General features: G+C 35.3%; 1 long non-coding RNA gene across 1 annotated transcript; it reads right to left on the bottom strand.

Annotated features, from left to right (window-relative positions):
- Positions 1-8798: 8798 nt before the first annotated feature.
- Positions 8799-11037, bottom strand: LOC141825716 (uncharacterized). The gene is made up of 3 exons (XR_012601522.1): positions 10161-11037; positions 9274-9342; positions 8799-9174 (listed from the first exon to the last, which is right to left on the bottom strand). It is a non-coding gene; the product is annotated as an uncharacterized LOC141825716 (long non-coding RNA).
- Between the last annotated feature and the right edge of the window lie 760 nt (positions 11038-11797).

Genomic DNA, 11797 nt, shown 5'->3' with positions numbered 1-11797 from the left:
TCAGTTCAGACAATCAAGATGAGGTAACCTCTCTTATAGAAAATAAATTATTTAAAATTATGGCATAACTAACTAGAAAGTTGTTCATTAAGGAACAAGTCAACTCAAATCCCTCAACTAATCATGTTCAAGATGGAAACTCAACTCAAATTGCAAGACTCAAGGAAGACAATTCCATCTTGAAAGGCCAAGTGAAGGGACTCAAGAGAACGTTGGAAAGGTTCACCTTGAGCTTTAAGTATTTGAACATAATACTTGGATCCCAACGAGTCGTGTACAACAAATCTGGACTCAAATACAAAGATAATACAACAAACACATCTTACCTGTCATTACTTAATCAAAATGTTAAAAATCGAGTCCAAGTATGGTCCCTAGAGCATGTTTAATTAACAAATTTAGACTTAATTAATATTGGATCCCTAAAGGTCAAGTCCACTATGTGGATAAAACCTATCAAAGCTATAATTTAGGGGAATCTAATAAATTATTTATTTCTTTAATTAGTTAATTAATTCGCATACTTAATACGTAGATTAGAACGGTTAGATAGGACAAAAGATAGCTCGATCTTGACAATATAGTATCAGAATTAGATGAGTTGATAGTACATTAGGAATATTTAACAGAGTGCATGTCTAGGCTGGATAAGAAGTATTCTACTTGGTGCACTGAATTGTGAGGAACTAATTGAAGCTAACTCACTTAATTCTAAACTAGTTAGATCAAAATTTTTCAATATGATAGTTGAATGTATAATTTCCTGAATTAGTTTTGTCTAAGAAAGCTCCAATATCAAAGGCCTCTATCTCACTACGACTTGAAAGTTAAATTTTGAAATGCGCATTTAACTAACTGACAATTAAACTTGAATCTAACCCAAAATCAAATATCTTTCCCAAATAAAGTTTAATTAAGAATCATCTCACACAACCATAAGGTTACCATGTATTGAAAGCCTAGAATGAGTGAGATGAATAAGGTAAATTAAGTTAACTTCACCAAACCAATACTTTAGTCAAAATTTCTACTTTAGTGTAGGAACTTAAAGAGTAAATATTAAACAGTGAATACTCCAGACATATGACTGAAGATCTATACAAATTTACAAAAATAAAATTCAAGAAATTAGGATCAGTAACGTTTGAAAACGATGACAAATTTAAGATAATTGAAACATGTAACATCTGTAGGGAATCATATGTGATAAACGACAAATCATAGTGAAAAAAAGATCCCTTGAGCGATCCATGCGAAAGAAAAACTCATACAAGTTAGATCTACAAAATCTTATCTAATAGGGTATACCTTTGTTACGTGCCCTTCGCTTTTCCCGCTCATCCAAAGTTTGTCGGATCTCTTGCACATTCAAGTGTTTGTGCCTCTATGTGTATCCACACGAACACTCACTTTTTGGAGAAAACTTTGGTTGTGCTAGCAACCCTTTTTGTGACTCTCGGCCAAGAAGAAGGGGCAAGAAAAATGGACATCCAACATGACTTTTGAGAAGAAAAACTCTTTTCATACCCAAGTCATGAATACCAAAGGTTTTTAGGCTTTTGGTATTTTCTTATCAATGCATGATTAATCCTATTAATCATGCATGATAACTTTCTCTTCTTCAATGTATGATTAATCCACATTAATCATGCATGATGAATCAACCTTCATTCATTAACTTGGTTGATTCTAACTCAAATTCAACCAACTTAAGTCTAACTCAAATCATGGTCATCTAATGAACTTAATTGTTCCTTTAATCAAATTAAAATGAACTCATCTCTAAAATAGAATATTATTTGTGTGTGACCCAATAGGTTCTTGTAACGTTGATAATGTCTCTAAAACTCATTTTAGAAACATAAACAATGAGTGGCATCTAGCAATGTATCATTGCTACTCAGATGACAAGAATATCGAAATCCGACATAACCTTCGTAACTATGATAATGTATGGCTGATAATCCTAGAATTGATATGTCACGATTAGGGTTTCAAATTGATTTAATTATCGAAAACCCACAAGGAATACAAAACAAACGAAGTATAGGAGCCTCGAATCGTATTTTTCCGAGAGCTAATAGAAACTTATGTAAATTGAGCTTCCGTGTCATTCTTTTTGGATTTTCTTTGTAAATGGGTGTTTTCTATTGAAATGTAAATGAAAAATGCAATGAATTAATAAAATTCAATGGAAACCAAATTATCTCCTAATCTAGAAATGCAATGCAAGAACAACAATTTCTTTAAAGACAAGAACAACACCTTAACAGCTAGACTAAGACACGAAATTGAATTTCTAAAGAACCAATGCAGCTTGCGAAACAAGAATGTAATCTAACTTATCAAATGCAATCAACTTGTAGAACAACAATTGCTTAAGCTAAACAACCCTAACAAGCTGATACTGAACAGTATCGGCTGATACTGAACAGTATAGCCGATACTGTTCAGTATCGGCTGATACTGAACAGTATCGGCTGATACTGCATAGTGTTGCCAATTCGCAAATTCGAAGGAGGAGTTTCAGATGCAAGAAGGCTTGAAATTCTTAGCTAAGAAAAATTGTTAATCATACGAAAACAATTACAATAACTAAAACAATCACAAGATTAACCAATTCAAGTGAAACAGCAGCGTTTAACAAATTCCATAAATGAGATTACAGAAAAGAAACAAAACAGAAATGTTCAGTAATGAAGAAACTCATCCAGCCTTCCCTTTTCCCGTGTTTCCTCAATTAGGTGTCAAACAAATCATCGAATTCAACAATGTTGGCTTCGACAATCCCTCTGGAAGCTACAAGGTGGTCGCTGGTCTTGTTGCTCACAGCCAGCACCCTGAAAACCTCGAAGAAACCCTCTCCCAAGTAAACAGAGCATAGTGCAGTATCGGTTTAAGCTGGCAATGTTGGATTTCCTCCCTTCTTCTTGCTCCAATGGCGTTGTTAAAGATATAGAAGTCCTCCACGATCCTCAGAGTACCCCTCCACGAACCACGCGTCTGATTGTGTAGCAACTCGCCGGAACACCCAAGAACAAAGAGTGCTGACGCCGGAGAAATCCTCGTCGGCGCGCGCCTTCCAGCTGCCGAATGTCACCCAAAGGATCAGCTTCAGACTCCTCAAGGACCAAGGAACACGATGGAATCGAAATGAGAGGAAGGGGCTTGGCTTGGAGGTTCGCTCCTGAGCAGGGGAATGACGCTGAGGAACATGATGAACAGTAGGCGCAACCATTGTTCATCGCATTCGGTTTGCCTTTTTATCCCAGTCGTTGATCAATCAATCTGAGCTGTTGATTCTTGATCTAATGGAAAAAAGCTTGGTTTTGGGGTTTAAGGAGACTTAGGGTTTGTGGAGTATGGTGGATCTAGATCGGGCTTGAGTTTGGATCTTGTCTTCAATGTGGACTCGATCAATTGGGACAATCTTGGCTCGATTCGATCACAGTTGAGCTCGATCTTGGTTCAATTTGAGCCCTACAATTGATCAAATTCAATTAATACAAAATTAGCCATTAAATCATAGAAATTATAATCAATCATCCAATTATGCAACATATCACAATTATAATCAAATCAATTCATTAGGCAATTTATAATCCAAAAATGAATCAGTAAAGTTCATACAAATCCTAACTCATCAAATTCCTCCATACTTACCCTTGTGTGTCTTGCTCAAGTCAACAAAATAAAACTAAGAAATTCAACTACCATCGTACCCCTCCTAGATCATTCTCAATCATAATTAGAAATAATTAAAAGAGAATTACCTAAAGTTGTAGAGTCTCAAAAGCTTAAGCCCATGAACTAGACTCTTGTACTTGGTTAACCACATAGCAAGTTTCATCCTTCATGATTAATTGAGATAAATGTATCACACTAAGTCTCACAAGGTTATTTTCAGTAAATAAATTTAGTAGCTCTCATCCTAATTTCTAGTTTATGATCAAAGTGAAGTGGAGCTCACTCAAGCAACTCAAGTTTTATGCACTACCATAAGTTTACTTGTTCTCTACTCTCCACCACTATTCTTGATTTGGAATCCACCTATTAGGGTTTATATTGCAAATGTAAGGAAACAATAACTAAGACAAATGAATTAGAGAATATGGAAAGAAAAATTCAAGATAAAAGACATTTTAAGAAAAGAATGAATGAGGTGGTAGATATGGGTATAATTAAATGTCAATCAATGAACTTTGCCACTCTTTCTTCTTGCTTCATGTTGAATTCCATTTGTTTCGGTGTGCTTTTCAGATCCATGAACCAAATCTGAGTTAAACTCATGAAGTTCCTCTCCTTGATACAAACTTCCCATCACTTTTTCTCTTTTCTTCAACACATCACCACAAATGTATCATTTTGTGTTTTCCTTTTAAATCAAGTCCCATTCTTTCAGATCTAGACTTTGCAAGAGCTAACAAATAACAACCAATCATTAGAAACTAAAACTCACTTCCCATCATTCCAAAAATGCAATGTATCATTGGCACAATTCAATTCCAAAACTATTTTTTCCCAAAATGAAACTCTTGTTTTTCTTTCTTGTTTCTTACTATTTTTCCTCCATTATTTTTCCATCTTGAAGCTTGATTACTAATGCTAATAACCCTGTAATTTGTTGTGCAATTCAAGTTCATTTTAGTCCCTCAAAATTGCAAAAATCTCGACTAGAAAAACTAAACTGCAATTTCTAATTTTCTATTTTTTGTTTCTGATTTTTTTTATCTGATGTTCCCATCAACACTTTGGAAATTTTTAGCATATGAATTTGTTGTTTAGGAAGTAACTGAAATGAAGTAGGTTTCCCTGGATTCATCAGATCTGATTCAGATTTTTTGATACCCTCCTTTCTGATTTTTTCTACTATTGCTTTTTTTTTTTTTCATTTTCTTTCAACAACCTTGAGTAGAATCTGAGTTCGTTCTTCAAGGAATATGTGAATGGAATTAGGCTTTCTGGAATTGATCAGCTTACCAACTTTTGATACTCTAACCTGCATGTTGAAAACAATTCTATTTTTTTTCCTTCTTTTCTATTCTATTTTCTTTCTCTTTTTTTTCTTCTGATCTAATGGATTTCGAATCTGAGTTATACCCATAACTCCTTATACTTCAGTTCCACTTCTTCACATGAGCTTCAATTGATTTGTTGCAGACAAACTGATCAGATTCATTCCATTCTTCACAGCCTCATTAAAAATTCTGTACTTCTCATTTCAGCATGAGCCACTTAGGTTTTCTTCTAAATTCTCTAGCTTTCTAGATTCAACACATTTTCAGCAATATAACTCATTCAATTGCCATTGAAATCAGCTCCACAAAAACTCCAAAATTTAGAAATGACACATTAGTTCTTTGCTTTGGCACAATATGGTTAACACTTGATTTTCAATTAGTTCATGAAGCTCAATTCTTACACTTTTGAATCCACCATTTTCTCTATTAATTCTGAACCATTTGTGGCTTCTTTTTGTGCCAATTCCGGCCATTGAATCACTTCATCCCTTTAACTTCATCCACCTTTAACTTCTTGCAAGTAAAAGTCTTCAATATAACTCCTCAACTCCACTAATTTGTAAAACATACTCATTTCATTCTGATATCGTATCATTCCATCTCAATTCAACATTTCAAGACAAAGAAAACAATGAGAAGTGAAAACAACTCATGTTCACACCTTGCTTGGCACACTTTGGGCATTTGCAACCTCATTCTTTTTGAAAAATTCACATCTTCATGTATCCTCACAAAAACCATCATAGCATCACATAATAATGAAGATCTAAATTGCTTCAAATAAAACTCTCATTGGCACATTGCTACAACCCAAAATTGGCACAAACAATCCCAAATTTGGCACACTTCTCATTCTTTTCTCAATTTTTTTTTCAAAATTTTTTTTCTTCAAAATTTCACACCTCCTCCCCCACACTTAATTCTTTGACCGTCTCGGGCAAAAGCACATTAATAACAATCAAAAATACCCATGTCCAAGAGAAAATAAAAATTGAGCCGAAAATGGGGTTAAAAGGGTTAAAGATAAGTGGTGAAGCATGAATGAAACATTGGATTTTAATGGGTCATGGGAAAAATTTTAAACCTATATAAATGTGGACCCATCATAGAAAATATAGCTTTGAAAGAATACAAGCAAGTTCTAGAGTAGCAATCACCTAAGTGCATCACACAAAATGGGTTAAACCTCACTAGGTAGAAAAATTACACCATCTCAATTTCATCATTTTAGATTCCATCACTAAGGGTAATCCAAGTGTTCAAAAATTTTCATCCATGGACTTAAATTCCTAGAATAATCAATCAAATTTAACTCACTTTCAAATGCTTCCAAAATGATGTAAAGAAGTCCTAGGGGGATACACTTATTCCTTAACCCAAACCATGCATGAAATGGTATTCACAATGAACTATCTAACAAAAATGCTCATGAAAATGTCATTTTATTACTGATTTAAAACTAAAAATGAAAAATAAAAACTAAACATGGTATTAACAATGAAAAGAAAGTGTAAGATGGCAAAAACTCCCCTTTAAGTTGGGTAGATAGCATCCATGACGTCCACACCATCCACCTCTAGCTCTTTTATTTCTTCAAAATATTTCTTGAGCCAGTGGACATAATCCTTTGATCAATTTAAGCCTTATTTTGTACAAAATAATCTTGTATATCCATGCATTTTTCATTCTTGTAGGCACCAACTCATCTTTCTTCATGACACCAAGAATTAATAGTTTGAGCCTCCTTTGTGGTTTTCTCACTGATTTCACATTTTTCTCCAAATAAATTCTATATATGCAAATGGTAGGATTAATCCCAATCATATCATCCAATGTCCACCCAATAGCTTTCCTTTGCTGCCTCAGCACTTGCAATAATTTTTCCTCCTTCTCTGACTCTAAATTTTGGACAATAAAAATTAGTAGACTCTGATTTTCTTCCAAATGAGCATTCTTCAAATCATCTGGTAAATGCTTCAATTCCAACTGTGACTGCTCAGTAAATATGGGTGATCCCTGGGGCTTAGTGCAATCCCCTACACTCACATACCTATCCTCTCCGATATATCAATCAATATTGGTGATCCCTGGGGCTCAGTATCAATCCCATACACTCACATGATCATCTCCTGCTGAAAAGAGATCAGGACTAGGCTCCATATCAGCTTCCTTAATAGCCAATACATCCTCTCCATCATCCAAACTTAAATCAACCTGTGCCACTGTGTCTCCTGTGAAGTCCTCAAAAAAAAAATTTCTCTTATTCTTCAACCAAATTTGTAGGATCAATTGATGAAGAAATTAGACTTGGGCTTGGTTCACAATTAACTATTGTAAAGTCCATTTCAGAGCTGATTTGGGTGGGAAAATGAGTTACTAGAATTTTTTCATGAAAATCTGATTTTTGAGTGCTTGGACTTAAAGTAGACTCCCCACTCTCCAAAATTATTTCACTAAAATTTTCTTAAAGATTTGAAATATCTTGAGAAAGTAATTGACTTGATCATTGAGCTTGAATTTGATTCATGCTACTTACAAGTTGTTTAATTTATCTTTCAATATTTTGAAGAGTAGAATCATCCTTTTGTTGACTTTGTTGTTGTAGCAAGACTTGTTTTTGATGTAAAATTTATTGTATTATCTTCTCAAGCTCTTGTTGTTGTTGAATAAGCTCACTAGAATTCTCATAGTCGTCTTGGTTTGAATTTGAGTTTTGTTGACTTTGAAATGAGATGGGCTGCTGAAAACTTTGTTGAAACTATCCACTTTGAAATGATTGTTATTGTAACTGATTTGGGGGTTGAAATGGTTGGTTTTAATGCTGAAAATTTTCTTGAAAGTTTAATGAATGTTGCTGAAAATTATTGCCTTGAAAACTCTGATTTTAGGGTTGCTGAAAATTTTAAAACGGCTGTTGTAATTGTGGTTGGAATGTATGAAATTGAGGCTATGAATTTTGAATATGTGGCTGAAAATTATTGTAATTTTATTGAAGTTACTGTTGTGGTTGATAAAGATATTGAAAATTCTAAAATTGGCTCTAAAATTATTGATCAACTTGTTGAAGACCTTGATAAGGCTGTTAGAATTGATGTTGATGTTATCCACTTTGAAATTGTTGCTAACAATGCTGGTAAGGTTGCTGTAAATAAAAATTTTGCTGTTCAAATTATTGAGAAGGTGGTTGTTGATAAAATGAATGTCCATACATTTTATAAACCAACAATGATCAAAGCAACAATAAAAGAAATTGAGAATATGCATAAGCTCAAATTAAACAATTTCTACTAGTTCCCCGGCAACGACGTCAAAATTTGACAACCCTAGAATTCACTACAACAAATTTAACTTTCTACAGCGCGCAATTAAGCTATCCGCAGCGCACATTGCATGCTGCATAACCTTAAGCTGTTGAAAGTTATAATACATCCGCAGCTCGCGAGGCGCACGCTGCGGAAAAGGGCATCCACAGCACGCGGGGCGCGCGCTGCAAAAAATTACATCCGCAGCACACGGGCCGCACGCTGCGGATGTAATTTTTCGCAACGTGCGCCCCGCGTGCTGCGGATGCATTTTTCACAGCGCGCGCCCCACGCGCTACGGATGCATTTTTCGTAGCGCGCGCCCCACGCACTGCGGATAATTATATTCTTAAGATACAATAGACTTATATACACAAATATATAATATAAATACAAATAATTATAACCTGCTCAAAGCTATAATATTTATAATCCAACATACAAATACCACATACAAATATTAAATAAAATCACACCAAAGATAACCATCTACATTTAATTAGATAAAACAATCCAAATAAAAATTCATCGTTACTACAAAAAGTATATGGTCAAATCTATATCAGTCAGACAAAACTATAAACACATGATGCCCAAGCGACTGTGTTTCCTATTGCATCCTCAAGAAAAAATATCTCTTCGTTTAGTCGAATTAGCTCCACCTTCTCCACGAAAACTCTATCAATCCAAACTTTCCAATAAGATCCACCAAGAGGAACGTGATGTACTTTTGCTTTTGGATCCATGGATACAATTCGACCTTCTAGAACAACTCCATCAACAGACCAATGAAGCAGCTTACATTTAACATTAACACTAATATCTCCAGCACTCATCTTCTTTAGTTTTGACTATATAACAATAAAAAGTAATTAATGATTAAATAAATTTTATAATAGAGCATGCTATAAATAATAAACGAAAGTATAATATTGTGTTAAGATAGTTACCTGAGCTACAACATTGCTATCGCCACTAATATAATTTCCAATACCGCTACCAATGTCACCACTAGCAACCTAATTTGACAAACAAATTAGTTATTGTTAGTCTAATACAAAAGAAATTGGTATAAATGCATGAATTAGCAGTCAAATGGCTCAAAGGATTATTGAGTTTTAAGCTATGCACAACATGAGCACAACATAAATACCAATCATGTATTTAAAATAGAAATACCAATCAGATTCCATATAAATACCAATCATGTATTTAAAACAGAAATACCAATCAGCAATTCATTAGAAAAAATACAATATAATTCTGGATAAAATCAGAATAACTATATAAGATAAAAGAAATAGAAACATTACTAATATATTTTTTTTCATTTTGTAACTTATAGTTTGAAAGTAGGACAGCATTTCTTGCATTTCTTGTTGAAGATTATGCACTATACTTTCAAGATGCTTAACAGTTGTATTTTTTCCACAAATGCTCCAACTTTTGATGATTTAACTCCAAAGCCCATTCCACGCACTCTACCTTGAGATTCCTTGTCAAATACAAAGCTAATTGCATCATTGACAATGTTAGTTGTGTTTAAAGCTTCGGGTGGTCCTTGCCAAATAAAATAGTTGTGTTCTTGTGGTTTTAAGATTAGAAGCAAGAAGGTAACTTAAATAGTTTGCATGCAGAAGTAAACAATTGTTCTAAATTATAGCATGGATCTAAGGCCTAAGTTGTAGAGTTCAGTGATTGACTCCAAAGTGTTTCCTGTGAGGTAAGATAAAAATTATAAAGGAGTAGTAAATTTCAGGGTACAATAATCTGTAAATTTGGATCAAGTTCTTGAAAGAATAAAAATATTGTAAAACTCAGCATGATCTTGACTCACCTACAAAGTTGGACCATGTGAATTCTTGGACCACCCTGAGATGTTGGCTTGTTGTAGGTTTTCTTGGACTTGCTCTTGAAAGACGAGGCATTATTAGGGTGACATTAGAGGTAGCTGAGTGATTAAAGAGCACAAGAATCTCAACAAATTTAAGGTTTCAATACAGAAATGAAGTTCAAAAAAGAAGTCCAGGCTGCTCCATTCGTATTTAGTGTTGTCAGCTAGATGAATTCGTGTCCTTCTGCACTTCTGCAAAAGATCTTAGTTGATAGAATTTAGCTCCTGTCAACTTATAAAGCATCATGAATGATTGTTGAGTAAATGGTCGGTGCAACAGTTCTTACAAAGAATGGCTGAAAGAGCATGCTAATGCTTTAGTCATATCTTGATGTCGTTTGTGCCACTTGCATTTGCTGAGTAAATACTTACATTTCATCAATGTCCTTCTCTGCTTCTCTACTGGTTGAAAAACTATAATTCTCTTCACTGCTTATCAGCTTTCAGGATAATTTCTCAAGCTTGGAATAGCATTGGAAGGAAAGATTGCTCTAGTTATGAATTGCTTGCCACTTCCAGATGATTTGGTGATCTTGGAACATCATTTACTTGGTAAACAAACTGTTTGCAAGCTTTTCTCAGATTCTCTTTTACTAGGGATAGCTCCATGTTTCAAGCTGTGAGGGCATCCAATTCATCAACCAGCCTTAAAATAGTGTCGCTCTTAAAGCGATGTGCAATGTTGTTGAGTATATTCAACCATGACCTCTCAGAAAAGGCACGGATGTCAATGTCTTGAAGAATGTCCAAGCAGGAAAAGGCAACCGGGTGGTCTGCTTCCACTAGTTTCATGCAAAACCTTTCCTTGATAATTGGTATCGGCAACACCATTTCAATCCCTAAAATACAACATCATAAAATACAACATGGCAAACCCTAAAATACAACATCACAACCCTAAAATTAACAGTCTAAAATCACAAAATGTCAAGCCCTAAAACAAGTAATGATCATATCCTAAAATAGGAAATCAACACTTTACCTGCCGCTGCAAGGGGAGGAGGATGGACGGAGAAGCCAGACGGACGGTCGGACGGCTGGAGGAGGAGGATGGACTCGCGACGGTCGATGGAGGAGGATGGACTCGCGACGGTCGAACGGACTCGCGACGGCTGGAGGAGGAGGATGGACGGAGGAGCCGAAGGAGGACGGATGGCCGGACGGATTCGCGACGGACGATCGGACGGACTAGCAACGGACAGGCGGAGGAAGACGTACTCAGGCACGCGCCGTCAGGGGAGCGCAGGCGGGCGATCAGGCGGGGGCGATCGCGGTCGGGGGGATCTCACGAAATAGGGCGGGCGAGCGAGCGTTGGGGGGGGGGGGGGAAATATCAAACGGATAGGATAGAAAACCTAAGGCGTGGGAAATAAAAATTTATCAAATAATCTGTTTTAATTTTTTTTTAACAGCGTACATCCATATGCGCTGTTACTGATTATTTTTTTAACCTTCTTTTAACAGCATATAATTTTTGTACACTGCGAAAAATACTATTTGCAGCACACTGTTATATGTGCGTTGTTAATTTTAAAATATAATATATTATCCGCAGTGTACTTGATTATGTGCATTGTAAA

Source organism: Curcuma longa, chromosome 3 (genome assembly GCF_044706935.1).
Source record: "Curcuma longa cultivar G26 ecotype Majalengka, Jawa Barat chromosome 3, ITB_CL_G26_1.1, whole genome shotgun sequence".
NCBI classification, from domain to species: domain Eukaryota; kingdom Viridiplantae; phylum Streptophyta; class Magnoliopsida; order Zingiberales; family Zingiberaceae; genus Curcuma; species Curcuma longa.
This window is presented reverse-complemented; position numbering and strand designations above follow the sequence as displayed.